This window comes from Eleginops maclovinus, chromosome 23, assembly GCF_036324505.1.
Source record: "Eleginops maclovinus isolate JMC-PN-2008 ecotype Puerto Natales chromosome 23, JC_Emac_rtc_rv5, whole genome shotgun sequence".
In the NCBI taxonomy this organism is placed as follows: Eukaryota; Metazoa; Chordata; class Actinopteri; order Perciformes; family Eleginopidae; genus Eleginops; species Eleginops maclovinus.
In genome coordinates this window covers 23,130,956-23,153,759 of record NC_086371.1, presented here as the reverse complement: position 1 = coordinate 23,153,759, position 22,804 = coordinate 23,130,956, and the positions used below count along the sequence as shown (strand labels likewise).

The following is a 22,804-nucleotide window of genomic DNA, read 5'->3' as shown; positions in this document are numbered from 1 at the left end:
TTGAAAAGACACGTTCTGTGTGTGCATTGCTGCATGGGATGGAGAAAATATAGGCGCTGACCTTCCTGAGATTCACAAGTGGTACATCTGCTTTGGAAAACAGTTTCAAATATCGTTCCTCACTGTGGCAAACTTCCATTTCTGGTGAGCTGAAGGAACCTTCCACCATGGCATATTCCTCATACAGTCCATCCATATCAATGTCCAGATTGCAGGCCTGGACAGCAGCACTGTAGTCTTCAAATGGCACAGAAGTTTTGAGGCCAAGCTTGGCCACTTTGCTATGAAAGCTTGTGTCAGAGAAGTCATATCTTTCACTGATGTATTTCTTTGCTCTTTCATAAAAAAGCAGAACATCTGCTTCACATTTTTTTGACTGGCAAGAGGGCAGCTGCTTCAGTTTGCTGTTAACAGTAAACCCAAAGAACCTGTCCTTCATCCTTCTTTCTAGCTTTTGTTTTAGTTCAGTCATTACCTTAAACACTGATGTAATGCTGAAGGATTTTGCCTCAAGTGCTTCGATCGTGTCGGAGAAGACCTTAAGAACATAGCTGAGAAACAGAAAATATGTCTCTGACACCTCATTGCTTTCCTCTCCAAAACATCTCCACACAGTTCTGGCACAGTCCCCCTCACCCTCACTCTGGAAGTAGCTGGTCAGGGCCTTCCAATATTTCAGGATTCTGTCAATGGATGGCAGCAGGGACAACCACCTGGTGAGAACATGCCGCAGCAGGTTGCATTCCTCCACCTCCACAAACTCACAGAATTCCTTTAATTGCGCTGTTCTGCTTGCTGATATGCTGAAATGGCTGTAAACCTTCAGCACAGCATTTTCCACATCAAAATCAAGGCTGTTTGCTGCATATATGGTTGCGTTATGCAGAATATGGGCCAAACAGTTTGCAGGGAGCACATCTTTTTGGCTCAGTTTCAACTTCTGATACACACTGTTATGTTTGCCATAATTGACACTGGGATTGTCTGCTGCATATGCAGACATGTTCTTCACTGCTAAGCCAGACATCTCAAGTTTTGCCAGCAGCTGGATTGTTATGGCCTGTGACGTTTCGTTGCTGTCACTATAGAAATCCAACAGGACATGTTGGATGCCTTCATCAAAGTGAAAATACTTTACCACAATGGGAAAACACTTGGTCGTTCCTTTATTTGAGGCATCGGTTGCCACGGAAAAGGGTAGGTTGTTGGTATGTAACTGTACAGAATAGGGCCCGAGGACGCTCTCGCACAATGCCTTGGCTTTTGTTCGGCCACAGGTCATCCCTTTAGCTGTGGGCGAGTCACTGAAAATCTCCCGGTCCACTTTCACGCCGCAGTCTACACTTCTGTACGACTGGTGTTGCTTTACAGCATGGTAAACTACGGTGGTGTATTGCTATCACACTAAAAAAAAAAATAATTATCACGTTATAACGTGATATTTTCACGTTCAGCAAGTGGCCCAGCTTTGGAACTGCCACAGAATTCGCCCAAGCAGAAGTTTCTCCAAGTGGACAACCACTCATATTGTACAGCATTCCACAACTGTTTGGCAGTACAGATCACTTGAAAACTGTACGACCTCAACAAGTACAACTATGCCGAGAGGAATGCCTGCCAAGAGGACCATTTCCATGCGAAGAGACTGTTTTTGATATTTGCTGTCTCGCAATGGCAGAAAATCATCTGCACACACCCTCTACTGCAGAGGAAGCCATTGAACTGTACCTTTTTTTGCGAGCATCCATCCATACTCTGCTGTAAAGGGAGACATACAGACCAAAACACATTTGGGTTGTCTTTTGCCCGTTTTTACCATATGTTCTCTTTCAGACAGGACAAATAATGTTCAAACTAAGTCTTTATTTTCACTTAACTTTGTGGCAATAGGCATTCTAGCTGTGATTTTTTCCCCTGGTTTACACAATTTACCCCATGATTTCTGGAGTATTGATTCAGGACTATAATGTCAACTGTGTTGATTTGTTTTGAACATTTCATATTTGAGGAATAGACAGATCCCAACCATAATATTTTTGTTTTAATTTATTGATCTATTTTGCCTACTGTAGTTTACCAAGTAATGTATAGGCCTACAAGAATTCAGTGTGGTTATGTTTTCTTTTTTTATAGGATAAAACAAACTTAAATATGACACAAAATAAACTCTTGTGTTTCCCAACATTATGATGCAATATGATCAGTGAAAAAATGAGTGATAAGTGCAAGTCTACATTTATTTTGTAGTAACATGTATAGCAACAATTGTAGTATCACATTGCTGCCTTTGGTAACTCATCAACATGTATTACCTGATAAAACAACAGGTCACAAGAGTATAGAAATAGATTTGTGCTCAATTAACATTGAAATCAATCGGTCTTGAACTCACAGCACTCTGGAACTCATCAACATGAATTACCTAATAAAAAAACAAGTTTAGATATAAACAAACAAGAGCAGCACGACCCCATACATATACAGGTATTAAGCATATCGCTCTCTGTGGGAACTCATCAACAGGTTACATATGGAAATAGATTTGAGCTCAACTAACATTAAAATCAGTCACACAAAAAAGTGGTAAAATCTTGAGCTCTGCTCTCTGAAACTCAACATGTTGAAAGAAAAAGGCTTGTTTTGCAAACGATGTGTACCTCCGTCTCTCAAAAATGAACCTGTTACACTGAGACAGATGAGATACATACCACTCTATACAATTGTGAATGCATATGCGCTTTTATCAGTCAAAATGCTGTCAAATTCAGTGCGCATTTCAGGATAGGTAGCATATGTCCATGGCAGTTCAATAACTGCACCACACGTATGGGCCACAGGTCGTCGGGCCAGTCCATCTATTGGGGTGAACACAATCTCAATTTTGTTCACACAGATTATGTCTGACCCTGTGATGAATCTTAACAACCGTCTGAGACCTGTAGCATCCAATCCGCGAACATATTGTTGAAAGAAACGAAGGCTCTGGGTCTCTCTTTGAGTCATAGGAGAGGCTTCTAGTAGCTTCAGAAACTTTTTGGCTGTTGGTTTTTTTTCCTCATACATGTCCAAGACATGTTGAGGGCTTGTGAATGCATCCTTTAGGAAGGCACCAGCTATCAAGGACATCTTCTCAGATGCATATCTTGGCTTTTGGATAAGCTGTTTGTGTGCCACCTTTAGAAGGATGCCTTTCAAATTGTTTCGTGTTGGAAGGGCTGTCACATCCATGCGGTCCAGCAGATCTATCAGCTCATCCCTGTCGTCCTCTGAAAGATCTTCTTTTAAGGCAGTAGTGATTAACTTCCTATCTGATTGACAAACAAACAGAAGAAGACTTTCAAAAAGCACATCATCTGAGACTTCATTCTCACCAAAAATTAGTGAAACTGCGAAAGCGGGGGATAAGCGACAGGGAAAATAGCCATGGTCTTGAAATCCTTTGAGTAGGATTCGGCCGATGGATTTCCATTCTTCCTCTTGCCATTTAGGACACAGAGATGGAACCCTCAGGTCCTCCCCTTCAGCTGTGTGGTCCAGAAGTTGTGTCCAAAATGCAGCATACACGTCCCTTGAGACACCATTGAGGTCGGCTCCTCTTTCATCAATGTAAGTGTATCGAAGGGAGTGCTTGAGAAGTGCTGAATCCTTGAATTGGGCTATCATCTCTTCCAGAAGATTGACCCTGTGTAGTTTAAGTGTTATATTCACAACAGATGAATCTGTAGAGGTACCTGCTACATCATCTATAGCTGACTCGGGAGCAATTTCTGCTGCACTTGTGGAGCGAGACATGCTGGATGAGTTGTCACTTGCTGTGTCTGGAATGATGAGTGCTGAGCTTGCACTGGGGAATATGACTGATATGATGGCAGTGTCCTCATTGAGCAGCAGGTCAGGTTGATATAACAAAGTGTCATCCAGTTGGCCAGCCATGGGTTCTCCGAGAAAAGGGCCAATCATCACCTCAGATGTGTCTAGAAAAGCTTCTATATCGACAGTTTGAAGAGGCAGCTCGTCCTCTTCATGCATGCTATTCTGCATTTGTTGGTTCATCTTTGATTCTTCCCCGACACATTCTTCAGCATCTTTATCTTTTGGAACCTTTGTGCACAGGTAGAATCTCAACACTCCCATTCTTAGTACGCTGTAGAGTTCCCCAACTGTAATAGCATCATCAAAAATAGCTTCTTCCTGATAATCTACTATGTCATGGCTAAATGTTTCAAACTTTCCTAGCTTATTTTTTCCATTTGGGAAGAAAATATCTTTGGCATACTGCAGTATGTCAGTCTTCTTTGATTCTTTGGGTACATCAAGGGTCCTTGTCCCCCCTCCTTTGCGCTTTCTGACTTGTTTGCCTTCGTGAATCCATCCCAACTCCACTTTTCTTGTCTTCCTTTCTGCAAATTTGTTGCACGTTGCATAATGTATTTTCTGTCTTTTGGTAGACGTCTCCTGGTTATTGTTCTCATCACTCACAGCAATGCCCATTTTTCTCTTCAGTTTTTCCAGCATTGAATGTTTTGCAGATTCTTTTGTTTTGGCAGTGGCACTGTGTTGCAAACAGAAGCGTCTTGCCGCAATCCTGTCTCCATAAGTTGGGATGTAGTCAGCCAGAGTGTTGTCATCCATATAATCAAGGACTGTGGCATCAATCTGTGAAGACATAATAATAATTACAACTCAAGTACAAGACTACACAACTTACTGTATGTACACACACAGGAATCAAAGAAGGGGCGTAGTATGATACCATTATCTTTATGAACTGAGACTAAGTGATTATAACAAGTAAACAATGAATGCATACAGTAATTAAATTAATAATCATTTGTTTGGTAATTAAATACATTCTAATTCAATCCTTTTATCTGAAATGATGAATGTATTCTTCAATTGTTGCTCAGTGTGTTTTAAAATTCACCTTTTGAAGGAATTAAGACAAAAAAAAATCAAGTCTCATCAATCAACTTCTCACTATTGGCCATATAGCCTAAAATGACACTCCTAAACTCAGATCACTAATTGTCCAGTCAATCAAACCCAAAAAGGGCCAAACATAAAACAAATTGCAATAGTAATGGTTCCTTTTATTGATCCTTAAACCCCATTGTATCATATTAAAATCTACCTGCATCTACCTTCATCTTGAAAAAAGTCTGTTCTAGAAGGTAGATTTTGAATATGTGATGTAGGGGGAATTTTGCTTTTTGTTTTAAGTTTAGCCTGTTGCTGCAACAGCTGCATAGGTCTTTTTTAAAACCACATAGCCTATTTAAGATGATATCTCATTTGGACATTTAATCATCATATTTCCGAAAACTTTTAAAACAAAAAATAGTTGCCTTAATGTGAATTAACAACTGTGAACGTTTCAAATTGATATCTCTTTGGTCCTATTCATAGTAGGCTACGCGGATTTCCCTTTCGTTGCCTCCCTATGGAAAAATGAATAGGAAATCTCCAACTTTGACGTTAAAAAAAAGTATGTTTCACTATATAAATCTGTAGATTTTTCACATGTTATTTAGATATACCTAGGAATGACTCAAAACTTGGAATGATTATCATTGCTATTTGTGCCGTGGCAAACGCTAGACTGACTGAACCATCACCCGAATCAGAGTTTACAAGCAAACAGCCTTAGATATGGCGCCCTTTAATAGGCTACTCAAGTTCATGTGAGGCCCTGATGATGGTGTGTCCAAAGTGCTGTGCCATTTTAAGGCTCGTAAGAGAGCGTTTACCGAAGTTACCGGGGAAAGTGCCCAAAGTCCAAACAGGACAGCGCTTGGGAGCAGACTCCCATTTACTGGAGAAGCCAAATAGCTAGCAACTATCCCCCATTTTCAGATTAGCTTACCCTTGCGGTTTAGTGCATGCCGTCAACAATATTGTTCTTTATCCGTGAAAATTGAAAACCACAAACATGTGTCAGTCAGAGCTTATAGCTGATATAAGCAGAGACTGTAAAATAGGACTTTAGTATCTTTGATATAAGGTCACATATTTGCCGCATTTTAGCAGGGCTGCGCACTGCCAACACTGCCTATCGCTCGCTACAGCACCTAGCAGCCATGTTCAGCAGTTCTACAGCAAACTACAATTTGAGGACAGTAAAATACACTTACATGATCTTGCTCCATTCGGAAGAGACAGTCCTCTGGAACACCCTGACCTCGAAGAAATCTCCAGAGTGGAGAATCCACATTTTCAGCCATTCTCAAGTAGGCCTAAACGCTACAGATTGGACATTCAAGTGAAAGGGAAGCGCGCTAGTAGACTGGCTTGGCTGTGTATCAAAGTAAAGCCATGTTTTCACGTTATAACGTGAAATATCATGAAATAACGTGATAAAAGCTCATCACAAAATAACGTGATAATTTCACGTTATAACGTGAAATTATCACGTTATTTCATGATAATTATATTTTCACGTTATAACGTGAAATTATCACGTTATAACGTGATAATTTCACGTTATAACGTGAAATTATCACGTTATAACGTGATAATTATATTTTCACGTTATAACGTGAAAATATCACGTTATAACGTGATAATTATATTTTCACGTTATAACGTGAAAATATCACGTTATAACGTGATAATTTTTTTTTTTTTTAGTGTGATAGCAATACACCACCGTAGTAAACCTTGCACTAAGCTCAGCAGCGGTTATTTTATTATCCAGGGGCGACGAGGCTTCATGAAAAAATGTCCTCATTGAAGAGGTACCTGCCGCACGTCTATTAGTTTTATGCTTCTCCGTATCCGCATGTCGTTCAATGGCAGCTTTTCCCTTACTGCTTATGTCAAAATCACAACGACAAAGTGTGCAAAAGCCATGAAAGGAGTCTCGACTGGTTTTAGATATAAAATTGTGCTCTTTCGTCCATTCTGGATTGAATGAGGTCTTACGTTTTGGTACGATGCAAACTTTCTGTCAAAGAAGCCGGCATATGTATGACGTGGCAGCACATGGAGCCTTGTTTACGTTTTTAACCAATGATATAGCAGATATTTATCTGACACCGCTCTTAGCCAATCATTTGTTAGAACAGATATGTTACAGCATTGGACGTTGTGCTGAGTCCCAGCAAAGATTCTAGAACTCCGCTCTTCAAGCCTAGTGCCTCAAGAAGGAGGACAAATACGCATCCGGCTTGATGCTGCGCCGGACGCCGGACAGGGCATTGAAAAGCCGGACTGTCCGGCCTAAAGCCGGACGTCTGGCCACCCTAGTGAGACAACCAAACAGCATGATTCTACATGAATTTTTGATAACAGCTCAATATTATTCAAATAAAAACTGTTCTAACCTGTCTAACCTAACTGTCCTAACCCTTACCCCATATTGACCATCAAAATCACAAATGTCATGTTGTCTAGAATAGAGTAACATAGACAGTTGTGGTTGTGGGAAACCTGATGTTGTAAAAAAGATACATATTGTATTGTAGGAAATGTTCTTTAATTTGAAGTCCAGGAGTAGATTTAAAAGAAAACGAAGTGAAACTCCTTAGGCTATATAAGTTTTAAAAGGAGTATTTAATAAAAGGATGTAGCAGTAGGTTTTACAAAAGTTTCACAGCTGTGTCTCAATAGCTCAGAACACGCTCCTAAAGGCCACAGAATGAGTGGAGCAGTAGTTACTGTCTGGCCGTCCAGAACAAAAGAAAGAGAGATTTTACAATACAAACATAGTTTGTGCTACAATCCCTTTCCGGTCATAAAAATAAATAATTTCAAAATAAGACGAGCTCCGGCCTCGTCCTCTCATTGGTTGGTAGCGGGGGCTGGATCCTGTTTGCCGCTTGTTGTCACATGGGGTTTTCCGGACTCTTCTATTGGCTGACGTCGTCGGGGGCGGTTCCTCCTATGACGTCATCGTCGCCATCCTGCTAGCGTAGTCATGAAGCTTCCACCTACGATATTCTATTATGCAATCCTTCTGAGGTTTATCAGTTATTAAACACGTAATAGTATTATTGCAGCATCAATGAGTGAGAGGTAGAGGCGGTGTGTTTAGTATGTAACTCCACGCGTCCTTATCCCTCTGCTCATATATACAATACAATATTAGCTACATGCGTCTGAGGCTAAAACCTAGTCTAAATCTAGTTACAAAATAAACAGTTTCAAAGTAATACGGTTTTCAGAATAAAACAGTATTGTAGTTACACCTAATATTGATTATTATTTCTTAAAGTATGAAACAAGTGAGTGAGGTTAACAGTAAGAGGGTTTAACACTTCCTGGCTTTAAATTAAAGGTAGATTTTTTGTTCCTGCATATAAAATGTTCCTGCAAATAAGTGCCCTGTAATTGACACTTTTACTGACCATATACTGTGTAAAATAGGTACTGATTCAAGAGTCTTAATGTATTTTCTTTTCTTTTTTGCATATTAAAAGCAACTTTAAGTGCAACATTACATCCTCTTCAATGGAGACCAAATTGTCCTCTTTATATTCTGTTTCTGTTATCAGTTTGCTGCTCTGCTTACAACAATGCCTGCAGTGGTGGATTTGGATGAGTTAATTAAACTATACTTCAGACTTTCCCTAAGCAACAAAGAAATACTTGCTATTTTGGCACATGATACTAATCACATTGTAATTAGTGTCCGAACTTTAAAGAGCATCTGTAAAAGACTTAACCTGTTCAGGAGGAAGAACCAGTCTGACTTGGAGGAAGTGCTAGCTTTTGTACAGCATGAGATCATGACCAATGGACAGATGCAGACATACCGTTGGCTACATCTCCGTGCAATTCAACAGGGCCTTGTTGTGTCACAAGATAGCATAAGACGCATCATCAAACTGGTGGATCCACAAGGTGTGGAATTAGGACGAGCCCGCCGCTTGAGAAGACGTCAGTACAGATGCAGAGGGCCAAATGCACATTGGCGCATGGATGGCTATGATAAGCTAAAGCCTTATGGCATTGCCATTAACGGCTGTATAGATGGTTTTAGCCGCTATGTGTTATGGATGGAGGCCTATAACACAAACAGTGATCATAAAGAACATGCAAGTTACTTTTTTCAAAACAGTTTCAGGTATAAGTGGATGTCCAGAGAGGATTCGTGTAGACAGGGGCCCGGAAAATGTTTCCGTAGAAGAAATGCAGATATTTTTGCAAAGGAACCACCCGGACAGTTTTGCTGGGGAGAAAAGTTTACTTTATGGGAGAAGCACAGCAAACCAGCACATTGAAGGATGGTGGGGTATACTCCGCAAACAGAGTGCGCAGTTCTGGATGAACCTGTTCCAAACTCTCCAGGATGATGGGCACTTCACAGGAGACTTTTTGGACAAAATCTTATGTACCGTAATTTCCGGACTATAAGCCGCTACTTTTTGCACAAGCTTTGAACCCTGCGGTTTATAGTCCGGTGCGACTTTTCTATGGATTTTTCATGATTTTTGTGATATCGTAAGAGGTTTTGTTTTGTTTTGTTCCACTGTTGTACTGCACTACTTTGCCTGGCGGAAGGGCATGTGATCAGACACACAGTCATGGGGGAAAAGAGTGGTATGTTGGTCACATGTCCGTCCGCCAGGCAAAGTAGTGCCGTACGAATTAGCGCGAAAAAGAGACTAGATTAGCAAGAGCAAGACGAGTATTACAGGAGCAAAGGAAGCTTTCATCCACAAACCCTCATTATGGCAAACAAAAGAAATGCATATGATGCAGCTTTTAAATTAAAGGCAGTCGATTTGGCTCTCAACGAAGGATATAGAGCTGCTGCACGTACCCTTGATATGAACAAATCAATGGTGAGACGTTGGAGACGCCAGTGTGAAGAACTGGCTCAGTCCAAAAAGACGAAAAAAGCTTTCAGAGGTAATAAAAGCAGATGGCCCAAACTTGAAGACTTTATTGAAGACTTTATTGAAGACTGGGTGAACACACAGAGAACAAACGGGCGAGGTGTTTCAACTGTGCAGATCCAACTGAAAGCCAAAACAGTCGCCACCAAAATGAAGATAGAAAATTTAAGAGGTGGACCATCCTGGTGTCACAGATTTATGAAACGAAAAGGACTGTCCATCAGGGCGCGGACGACTGTGTGTCAGCAACTCCCTCCCGACTACGCGAAAAAAATAACAAACTTCCGCAAATTCACACTAAGAAAGATAAACGAATATTCCATCGGACCGGACAAAATCATAAATATGGATGAAGTGCCTTTGACGTTTGACCTGCCTCTCACTAGGACTGTTAACAAGCAAGGTGAATTATCCATCACGGTGAGAACCACTGGCCATGAGAGAACGAATTTCACTTGTGTTCTGGGCTGCACAGCATCCGGGTTAAAACTTCCGCCAATGGTGATTTTTAAGTGGATGACTATGCCAAGAGAAGAGATCCTGAGCGGCATCTCTGTTAAAGTCAACAAGAAAGGGTGGATGATGGAAAGCGTAATGAAAGAGTGCTATGGGAAGCGACCTGGAGGATTTTTTCGCCAAAAAAAAGCATTGCTCGTTTTGGAAAGCATGAGGGCCCATATCACAGATTCTGTGAAAGCAGCCATTAAGAGCACAAAATCGATTCCAGCTGTGATTCCTGGACGCACAACGAAGCAACTGCAGCCACTTGACATCAGTGTGAATCGTGCGTTCAAAGTAGCACGACACGTTCAGTGGGAGGCGTGGATGACGAGCGGCGATAAATCATTCACCAAAACTGATTGCATGCGAAAAGCAAGTTTTGCCCAAGTCTGCCAGTGGATCCTGACAGCGTGGAGAAGTGTCAAAACATCAACGATCACCAACGGATTTCGAAGGGCTGGACTGCTGCGTGATGAAAAGGAGGACACCGCCACGGCCCTTCAGAGGGTGTTCGATTCCGACACTGACAACGAGGAGTTCTTTGGTTTTGAAAGCGACAACGAAGGAGAGACTGGGAGAGTGGATGACGAAGCCACCCTGAGCCTGTTCGTTTCCGACACTGAAGAAGAGGACTTTGGTGGTTTTAGAGCGCAGGAAGAAGACAAAGATGGCGATGAATGACTGTCTTTTCTTCTTGTTAAAGCCGTGTTACTGCACCTTAGCCCAAAAGGTAGGCCGATTATATTTTTCTGGTGTGCTGTAGGTTATTGTTATACAGTACATTTGTTACTCGTTTGAACAGCACAGTACATGTTTCGTACTTGTAATTACCGGTACTTGTACATATACTTAAAAAGTTATGCAAATATGTACCGTTAACTTGTTTTTCAAAATGTTAATAAAAGGGATGTGTTCCCAAACAGCCATCTCTTTCCTGACAATCCCCTTTGTGCATATTCTCTTACATATGGTAATTAATCATTAAAACACCTGCGGCTTTTAGTCCGGTGTGGCTAATGTATGAACAAAACAGGATTTTCCCCTAATTTTAGCTTGTGCGGCTAATATTCAGGTGCGCCTTGTAGTCCGGAAAATACGGTAATTCTCTTACCTTAATCTTGTTCAGGTAAAATATTTCATTTCCTTCTGAGATGAGTCATTGATGAAAGTAGTATGAGTAATAATAATATTATAATTCATTATGCTCATTGACATTGCAGCAAACCTCAGCCTCCATCTAGACATGTAGATATTATGTCTGAAAGCTTCTTAAGACATGTGTCGTGTACATTCACTGTGCTTTTTTCTATGCAGGATGAACTTGATGAAGTGATCAACATTCTCACAAAATCAGACCAAGATCAACTGATGACACAGCATCCAGTGATTATGTACTCATTCCCAGAGTTGCACAGTGCTGAGGATAGACTCAAACCTATTGCCATGAAGGAGGTCAATTTGTGTATGGAAGGGTATACTGCCAATGGCCAGTTTCCATGCGATGAAACTGTTTTTGAACTGTATTGTCTACACATGGCGGAGAATGGATGGGATGAGCCAGCAGATCCATTTGCTGCAGCTGATCTATACATCCTGTTAAGAGATGAAATACAATGACAACTATTTGATTAAGGGTGCATGTAGCGTCTTCAGGGAACAAACTAAAAGTAGTGAGGCTTGCGTTGGGCATGGTTGAAAAAGAGTGCCGAGTACCAAACAATTAGGTTGAATGAATGATAAATTAACACAACACAAAAATATGATCCGAATTATTCATTTATTAAAAGGTTGCAATCTACCGAAAATTCAGGGACCCTCTCTTCCACAAACACCTTACACAGGGGATTACACGAGCTCCTACTGTTTGACTAAATACAAAGCAAACAAACACTTTACCCGAGTTACATAACTCAGTATTTTTGTTATTATGCAAGTACTCTTTGGACAAGAATTGCTGAGTGGCACGTGATGTAAAAGTCTGCTGTTGCAGATAAATGCAATTTGGGTAAACAAGATGGCAGCATTTTGACATTCGCACTTTCAGGTGATTGAGTTTTAGTTGATTGATGTGTTTTTGCTTTGTAATGATGGTGATAATAAAGATTGAAATGAGGTGATTATTAAAACTGTATTTAAGTTACATTACAACATGATAGGGGTAAAGGTCACAGCTGTTTGGAGGCGAGTTACCATCTACCTATAGAGTCAAATGGAACACAAGTGTGTATTCATTACACAAAGCTATTCCCTATTTGTGTACTATCCAAAGTGAAATGTGGTACTGGTCAATATGCAAAACAAAAAATACTGTTCATGACAAAAACTTTGTGACCTTAAAAAACAAGTAATTATTTTGTCAAAAACGTATCAATAAAAATCATAGTCAATGGTATTTCATGTATTCCTTAAATGCTTCTCTCAGCAACACTGCTTTAATTTGTCTATCTTTACAGCTTTTCAGCAGTTCTTTTAATGGTATGCCCCAAATCTTAGTTACATTTTCCTACATTATATACACAAATAATTGACTATGTGTTACACAATGGTAACAACGGATTGTATTGGTGAATACAGATATCACTTTAGAACGACTCAGCATCAGAGCAGGTGAGTTTTTACCGTATTCCAGGTAACACAAAGCTAATAGTAAAGATACAAATAATGATGTGAGGAGGGTACAAATGTAATAACACAATATGTCCTTATTGCCACATACGCAAATGAAAATGTTATTTTAAGCACAAATTGGATGATTCAATCTATACATACATTGTTCACAACTTTTTGCAAAACATGAATTAAATGGATCAGATTGTCTATATGCAGTAAGACATGTTATACATTTATTGTAATTACTTTGAGTATTTCACATTGTGGTTACATTTATGTATTCTCAATGAAACTATGTAGCCGTCATAACCCGAGGTGAACAGACAAATAGGAGCTCATTTTATCCAATGCTGATACAATACAGTGCAGTATTCATCATATGTTCTCAATATTGATATACATCAGTCTTTTAACTCTATTCACCATAACATTGCAACCTACTTTTAGCAAATAAACCCAATTAACTTTAATAAGACAATCAAGGATATCATTTTCAGACAATTAAATACATTTGCATATGTAAAAAAGGCACCAAGAATTCAAAGCATACATAAACAGGGTTTATGTAACACTTACATTTCAATATTAAAAGTAACATTTAACAAAACATGAGAATTCAGCACAAGGATAACGGGAAAATGACAGCCCTTTTGCATTGCTTTAAAAAAAAAATATTGGTTGATCCACAATATGTGAAACGTAGAATCTGATCAATTATCTGCCTGCATTGTGCCAGTGCAATAACAATTATTAAAGTATCCAAAAATAAAACATAGGTTTGGTTGCACACAACAATGCCTACAAAACAGATTTCGGGACTTGATACAACATACCATCAGAATGTCTTTTAGTAACAAAGCAAAACTTGCAATGTTAGTAACAAAGCAAACAATTGTAATCATAACTTCTCATAACTTAAAAGATAACTGGCAGAAAATTAGTTCAGTGTGTTTATAATCACATCTGAGTTGTGTGTGTGTGTGTGTGGGGGGGGGGAGTGCATGTATATATCTACTTGTTCAGAAAAAAACAATCAGTGTAACTTGAAACTTTAACAAGACATTTTGTATAAAGGCAATGTGACATCTGAGGAAACATTTTATCATAAAATATTGTAAGCATTGTTTTAAGATGACATCTTAATTACTTTTAAAACTAGTACAAAATATGGTCTTAATATAGTATGAACAAGGCAATTTGCAATTTTAAATTCCACTCACTGGTCACATGAGGGGTCATTCACCTGGGTGATTGGTATAACATTTTCCAATTAACACAAAAAGTAAGAGGGAGCAATCATTACTTTACATTTGACAACTGTTTCCATACAAGAACAATGAAGCATGCCACTGTTCTTTTTTTTTTGTGAACAACTGTTTTATTGAAATTATAATCTCACATGACAAGATTGAATAATACAAACATTTTTGACATACCCTTCCCTCATCAGATGCCGCATCACTGTTACCTTCCTCCCATGATGTCCTCCCATTCCTTATGCTTAAATGTTCCGGGTGTGTTCAAGGAGCACAAGTCACAGTTCGGGTTGGTTGACAGCTTCATATGAAATCTCAAACGTGGTGTCAGATAGGCCTTCTAACACAACTTATAGTGAATCAACTGGTGGTTGGGGTTCTTGGACGCATGAAATGTGTTCCCCCAGACATTTTCCCAGTTTATGTCCTCCGCAACAGCCAAGTCTCTAGACCATGTCTCAGCCAGGGGTAGCTCCTTCTGTGTGTGCGTTTGAAGTCGTGAATACACAACTGATACGAGTCCTCTAGTGTTCGTTGTGAATAGCCACTACAGGGTGCGTCTGCAGCTTAGAGTTTGTCCGCACTGTTCGGATTTTTAGAATTCAGCCCTCCGAAAAGGCTTGACAGGAAGCACACTGAAGCAATAACTCGTGTTTTTATCCTCGGCCTTCTTTTATTCTTATTATGAAATGACCACAGGTCATAAATCTGAAATGATCAAACCACATACAACAGGCTACATAAAATAATATTAATGAAATTGCTTGCATTAATAATAGCTTAATGCTAACAAGACCTAGCTCAGCGCTAGCCTGGAATGCTAATAGTGCCAGACTATTATGCTAACCGGAGCTAGCCGCGAGCGTTAAATAACACTCTCTCAAGACTGCCTAACAGTGCGGCAAACATCAACACATTATATTTAGAAACTACACATCATTAGCAGGCTTTTTCCCAGCTTACAACTGCAAGTGTGTGCATGGGTGCTTCATAGGCACTTTAATAGTTAGCAGTGCCCGTAGTGCAGACAAAGCGCAGCAAAAGCGCAGAGAGGGTGCTGGCGTGGTTACAGTCAAAGGAACATTGAGAGCGCGCTGTGGGTAGAGACCTAAGGAGGTAACTGAGTCAATGGACACATGATACGTCCTTAAAGCATGATTATCCACCAAGAAGGCCAACTGCTGTGACCGAATACTGTAAATCCCAAATGCATAAAACGGCTAATAGAGTTTGTCTGAAGAGGCCCACTTTCAGACTTTGAAAGGCCCTGATCCATACCAGCAGCCGATTGAGGACAGGTCATGGGGCAGTTCTCCATTAACTGCTTGGGCTGTGTGTGGAGGTGATCCAAGGATACTTGCTGGTGGCAAGTCAGTCCTGGTACTCCTGCCCTTTTTAGCTACCAATGGGACGTGTGCTTCTGTCAAAACCTGGTTACAACTGCCGTCATCGATAACACCGGAAGCCACACAGACTTTTCAAAATAAACCGAAGAGGCACAAAACCCTTAAATAAATTATTCAGAGCAAAAATAATGATAAAATAACAAAAGTCTTGACACACACACCATAGGCGCGAAGGGCCGACCGTAGTTGGAGGTATAGAAATTGAGATGTCGTTGGCAGATTAAAACGAGAACACAATGTCTGGAAGCTAAGCATACCCCCTGGGTCAAATACATATCCGAGATTATACATTCCATTTGAGGACCATGATGGTGACCCAAACGGCTTATTCCGTGAGATAATATTCTTGTTCCGCGACAGTGGAGTATTCAGATGCCATTTCCAATTCCTCCCAAGACTCTTCTCAATCACCTTGAACTTTCTTATAGAGTTTGTAATAACAGGCCCAAAGTGTAACATGCATTGGTTGATAGTTAGTCCAGAAAATAAGACACCTTCGAGTTTGTATGGAAACACTAGTGCATCTTCTACATCTTTCCAGGCTACCTGGGAGGAGTGGTCAAGCCATGTCTTAAGTGAAAGGCCTGATGGTACCTCATAAAATTTGGGAAGGCCAGCCCACCCTCTTGCTTTGATCGCTGTAAATTGGAGAGTTTAATTTGGGGATGCCCACTATTCCAGATATATTTTCGTAACAGGGAGTCAACTCTCTTCCAATATCCCGCCGGAGGAGCAGGTGGAATCATCATGCTAACAAAGTTAAGGCGAGGCAACACGTTCATTTTAACGGAGGCAATCCTTGTTTGCAGTGAAGCTGGTAATTTAGTACATACAGCTATGTCACGTTCCACCTCTTTAAATATGTTCTCATAATTCATTTTACTATGTTATGCAGTGAAGGCTGAATCTGGATGCCCAAGTATGTGATCTCTGCTGTGATGGGAATGTCATAAGGCAAAACTACTGCTTTTGTGGGTTCATTCAGGGGCATCACAGTTGACTTCGCCCAGTTGATCTTATAGCCAGATAACATCCTGAACTCTTCAAAAGTGGCTAACAGAGAGGATATTGACTTTTCAATATCCGATAAGTAGATAAGTACGTCATCAGCGAAGGCCGATATGGCATGCAACAAGGTTTTAATCCGAATAGGAGCAATGACCTGGGTCTCCCTCAGATGTTGGGCTAGCGGTTCTAACGAGAGAATAAATAGAATTGGCAAGAGGCCACATCCCTGTCGGGTCCCACGAAAAATGGGAAAGGGGCTTGAGGAGCTCTTTCGTGGACACCATGGCGGTGGGGTTAACATATACAACATGAATCATGTCGATAAACCCTCTCCCTTGGCCAAATCTCTCCAGGACCGCCCAGAGATACTGCCACTCGAGCCTGTCAGAGGCCTTTTCGGCGTCAAGTGACAGTATCGCGCATGGGGTCTGTAATTGTTGAGTTTCATGAATTACATGTATTAGGCGTCGTATATTGTCCGCTGCTTCGCGCCCTTTCATGAAGCCAGTCTGATCCTTATGAATTAGTTTGTCCATGTATCCCTCCAAACGTAACGCCAATACCTTAGAATACAGCTTCTTGTCTGAGTCCATTAGCGAAATCGGTCTGTAATTGGAGCAATCAGTTTTGTCTTTCCCTTTTTTATGGATTAGCGAGACCAGGGCAGCGTTGGTGTGAGTACGGAAAGAGCCCTTTTCAACCGCTGATTGGATCGACCCCAACCAAACTGGCCCCAAAATATCCCAGAAGAGCTCTGGCGGTATGCCGTCTGGACCCGGCGATTTCCCTTTATTTATCATCCTCAGCGCAGTCTCCAGCTCCTTTAAGGATATGGAACGACCCAGATCTGTTGCTTCCTGCTCCCCTAACGTGGGCAAATCCAGTCTGCTCAGGAATTGCTTACATTTCTCTGAGTCAAAATGACGCATTGATTTGTACAACTCCCTGTAAAAAGACTGGAACCCAACATTTATCTCTTTTGGGTCGGATGTACATTTATTATTAGCCATTTTGATGGTATTGATTGATGCTTTGGATTCGCTTTGCTTAAGCTTCAGTGCCAATGACCTGCTTGGTTTGCTTCCGTTAAAATAATAGCTCTGCCTGACTCTGTGCATGATGAATTCCGCTCGCCTCCTCAACAGGTCACTGAGCTCCACCCTGACTCCCCTCAGCGTATTTAACCTTTAACCGCTTCTCAAGTATATGACACTTCCTTTCTAACTCGCAGATCCTGCGGCTCCTCTCTTTTTTTAGATGAGATGCATAAGAGGATGTAAAGTCCCTAATACAACCCTTGGTGGCCATCCATATTTACGAGGCATTCTCTACTGTGCCTACATTATTGGCAACGAATTCTGTAATTATTTTCCTAAATTGTGCTACAAATACCTCATCCTGCAGAAGCATCGTATTAAAGCGCCATCTAGGTGTTTTGTTGAATCTGTGACTAAAATCTATCGTCATCAACAGCGGGTTATGGTCGGATAGTGTCGCCGGCAGCACTTGTATCAGATCGCCGACCATTTTCAGGTTCGAAGAGAGCAGAAAGTAGTCGATTCTGTAATGTGATTTATGATACGCGGAAAAGCATGTATAGTCTCTAATGTCCCGGTTCTGAACGCGCCACATATCAACTAGGTTAACATTCTCTATCATGACGTTGAGAGCAGCTGATGCTACCCGCTGGGTGTGGGAAATCGACAAGGTGGATCTATCTAAACTAAGGTCGCACACTGGGTTCATATCTCCTCCCACAATCAGCTCATAGTCTAATAAGGACAGCAGCTCCTTGGTAAGTTCAGGGGGAAAAAAAGGGTCAAAAACTGCTGGTGCGTATACGGATACAAAGGCTACTTTCTTTCCATATATGGATGTACATAAATATGCTATGCGACCTAATGTCCCTTTATTAATCTTTTCCACCTCTAAGGCCAGACTCCTTTTGGTCAAAATGACTGTCCCCCTAGAGTTAGAACTCCCACAATCCGAAGCCACGACTTTATATTGCCTATTTTGAAAGCGTGATACATCCTCCGCCCTCAGGTGTGTTCTTGAATAAATGCTACATCCACATTCTTGTGACAAAGTAGGTCTAAGCATTTCACTCTTTGAAGTTTTGCATTCAGTCCCCGGACATTATAGCTCTATTGAGATATCTTAACCATTATCGAAATTGGTAGCTATTGCTCCAGGTGTGACAATAAAAAAAGGTCTAACCCTGAAGAGTCATCCTCAGGGTGGCCGGGGAGATTAGAAAAGCCGGGATGCCTCTCTCGTACAGCTCCTTCATCATGTCTCATCACCTCACCATCCTCCTCTTGCTCGTGAATGCGCTCTAATCCGCATAGAACCGTATTGCCCTCCCGGCGTCCTGTATGGGAGCCTTTCTCCTCGCCTCACGAGCCCCTTGCAGGATGGTGTTGCGGTCCTGGTACCTGAGCACTTTGAATATCATGGTAGCCTGGCCGTTGTTCTTGTTACTGCGGATCCTATGGGCGCGCTCTATTTGAATCTTGCCGTCGCCGAGCGAGGGATCCACTTTGGCAACATGTCTTGTAGGAAAGCGATTGCATCTCCTCCCTCTCTGCCGGTCGCGATCCCCGTAATTCTCACGTTGTTCCGCCGTGCTTGGTCCTCCAGTGAGGCAACTTTCAGCTGCAACTTTTCCAGATCGGCGGTGTTGTTACTCACTGCCCTTTTCATGGTTCTCGTCTCGGCTTGTACATGATCCACTTTCGCGACCAGTCCCTTGACCATTTCCATGTGGGCTACCACTTTCCTCTCCAAGCTCTCTACAGAGTTTTTCATTCCGTCGATAGCTCCTTGAACACTCCGTGTCACCGCTGCTTCCAGGTTATCTTGTTGTCTGGCTAACGCTATCTCAATAGCCACGCTAACGCCACTGGCAATGTTCACATCCACGCCGCCGCCCTCTGACTGCTTCCGTTTTGCTGAAGGAGTTTTGGCTGGCGAACTGCCCGTTTTCTTGCACCACGACATCTTCTACAACTTTACCGATTCAGTAAATAAGATTATCAAATGTGTAACCTGACTAAATATCAAAATTGAGGGATAGCTAGAAATACATGAACAAATTACATTTCTGTTCAGCCAGGTTTGTGTTGTGCAGCTGGAGAATAATAGTCAATATGCAAGTATGTTGCAGTTTGTGAACACACCGTCAAGTTTGTGTAGTCAAGCTAGACTCCCTTCTGCACAGCTAGACTTCGGTGTAACTATTAAAGGTCCTGGTGAAGTGCTTCTTTCAGGTCCCAAATATACAGTATCTATAGCACACCATTTATATACCATCTATATACACCATTACTTCCAATTAGATTTTTTTTGTGGTGGGTTGCAGGTCAGGCAACAACTTAGTCAGTGTCTCTGGACTGATGTCAAGATGTTGATGGTTAATCTCCCTCCAGCAGTCAATAACGAACATTGGTTTTTGGACCATCTCTTTGTGTGCAATTTCTTCCATTATTTTAGGAAGATTATCTGCGGTGACTTTCCTTCTACAGCCATAGCAGTCGAGAACTTCCAAAAGGTCATCAGTGTCAACTGAAGTGAAATCAGTCAGCGCTTGCATCAAAACGTCACGTTCTTGGCTGCTCACAAGTTGCAGAAAATGTGCTTTGAGATCACTGTACTCATTATCAAAAAACACCTGTTCAAGGAAAGGCAGTGCAAGTTTGTTTGGGAAATATTGACAATCTTGGTAACCCTTCAAAGGTATTCTTCCCATTGCCTTTCATGTTTCAGCAGGAATAGCATGGCAAATGAAGGGCACTTTAACTGTTGTCCCAAGTGTGCATCTCTCATAGAATTCTTGCCAGAAGCAGCTGAGAACATCCCTCAGTACGCCAGAACCACTGCCTGCTTCTTCCTTGTTGTCTGGGAGAATGCACCTCACATTCAATGGTTTGTTTAAAATATCTGCATCAGAAAAGGTAATAATCATGCCAAAATGAGGACCAAAGCTAATTTCAGGATAACTAGAAATGTCTAGTGATCGCTTTGTGTCATCCAAAACAATGATGACATCTATGTTGTCATAATTTTCACTCGAGATAATATTCAACTCTGATGTCTCTTCAACTGTGATGCTGTCCGCGTTTTCAGACGGTTTTGGCTTTGCGGTGATGTAAAATTGAAACAATGTCATTTGCACAGTTTCATACATTGTGCTAATTGAAGGGCACGTTTAAGCTGTAAGGCAGTTTTGTTTAAAATCCCACACCTCAAATTCGAACTCTGATTCAGGTCCTTTAGGTCACTGTTTCCCAAAGACTGGGTCGCAAGATTTTTTTTTTGGGTCGCCTTGTCACGACGTGGGTCTGCGCCTAAGGTATATCTTTCCGACACATGAGGGTGCTATTTATGTTTTCTCCACAGTGAGTGATAGCTCCCTGATCGAGTGTGCCTGCAGCTAGCAAGGAGTTGATAGGCTAATTGAGAAATGCTTGATTGGTTATCCAAAAAGAAAGCCAATGAAAAATCAGCAAAGGTCAGTGACGAGGGATGTCAGGAGCCAATCCGCAATGAAGCGAGTGTGAGCAATGAAACCATGAATGAAACACGGGAGGTTGTAGTAGTGGAAAATGACGCTAGCGTTGATGCTTACGCTAGCGCTAACGCTGGTATCGTGCAGTGATCTGAGCCTCCTATAAAAAGACAAAGAGTTGAACAGCAAGGCCATACAAAGAGTATTTTTTAAATTATGGCTTTGTTAACTGTGCTGGTCCTAGCCAGGATGCACGGCCAATGTGTGTCATTTGCAGTGAAAAACTGGCGAATGAGAGTCTGAAGCCGACTAAACTGAAAAGACATTTAGAAACACTGCACCCTGATCTGGTGGACAAACCGTTAGATTTCTTTCAAAGAAAGGCACACGAGATTAAGTCATCTGCAAACGTTCTCCGGAAAAATGTTACATTAAATGACAAAGCCCAACTCGCATCCTACATGGTTGCTTACCGTGTGGCAATTGAAAAATAGCCTCACACCATTGCTGAAAAATTAATTTTGCCTGCCGCAATAGATATGGTTAGCGTGGTCGTTGACGAAAAGGCAGGTGAACAATTTAAATGCATCCCGATTAGTAACAACACTGTCTCCCAAAGAATACATGACATTGCAGACAACCTGGAAGAGCAGCTTGTTGACCGACTAAAGACAGCAGGAGGCTTCTCAATACAGCTTGATGAGAGCACTGACGTCTCAGATTGCGCAGCCTTGCTGGTTTATGTTAAGTATGCGTGGGGAAATGAATTTATAGAGGACTTGTTGTGTTGCTTGACTATTCTTACTGGAACCAGGTGAACACATGTTTTGTGTCTTGTACGACTACGTGGTTTCGCGTAGACTTGACTGGGGGAATTGTGAGAGTACAACGAGCGCTGGGGAGGCAAACATGACAGGCAGGAATAGCGGAGTTGTAAAAAGAATAAAGGAGGCAGCAGGCAAGGATATTCCATGGAATCACTGTTTCATAGACCGCCAGGCATTGGCATGCAAGGGAATACCCCCCGACCTCGACAAAACACTGAGCGAAGTTATTCGCGCTGTTAACTTCATTAAGGGCAGTGCACTTAACGACCGGTTGTTTGATCAACTGTGCACTGACATGGGAGCAGAACACATGCCCTTCACACTTTCACACTAAAGTGCGCTGGTTGTCCAAAGGTAGAGTTTTGACCAGAGTCTATGAAGTTAGAAATTAAATCCATGCATTTCTCATCCAGAAAAAGAATGCTCTTGCCGATTTATTCACTGATGATTGGCTACGGTGTCTTATCTGGCCGACATCTTTTGATCGCTCAACAAACTTAACTTGAAATTGCAGGGACGGCACGACAATGTTTTCCTTAATTGGAAAAATTTCCAGGCTTTCCAAAAGTCATTGAAGCGGTGTCTTGCACGACTCAAAAGGCCAAACCCACTGTGTTGCCGCACGTTAAGGAATATGATAGTGCTGGAACACTTAACTGCTCTCATTCAAGCTCATCTCGCTGCGCTTATTGAGAACTTTGAGCGCTATTTCCTAACAGAGAGACATGACATTCAGAATGACAAACGGTGGATCCAAAATCCCTTTGAACTTGAGACTCCAGAGTCATCGCTTGAGTTGACGTCACTAATTCCGGCAGAAGAAGCTGAGTTGTTGCAGCTCAGCTGA

General features: G+C 41.5%; 1 pseudogene; it reads left to right on the top strand.

Annotated features, from left to right (window-relative positions):
• Positions 1 to 21,390: 21,390 nt before the first annotated feature.
• Positions 21,391 to 22,804, top strand: LOC134860159 (protein FAM200B-like; annotated as a pseudogene).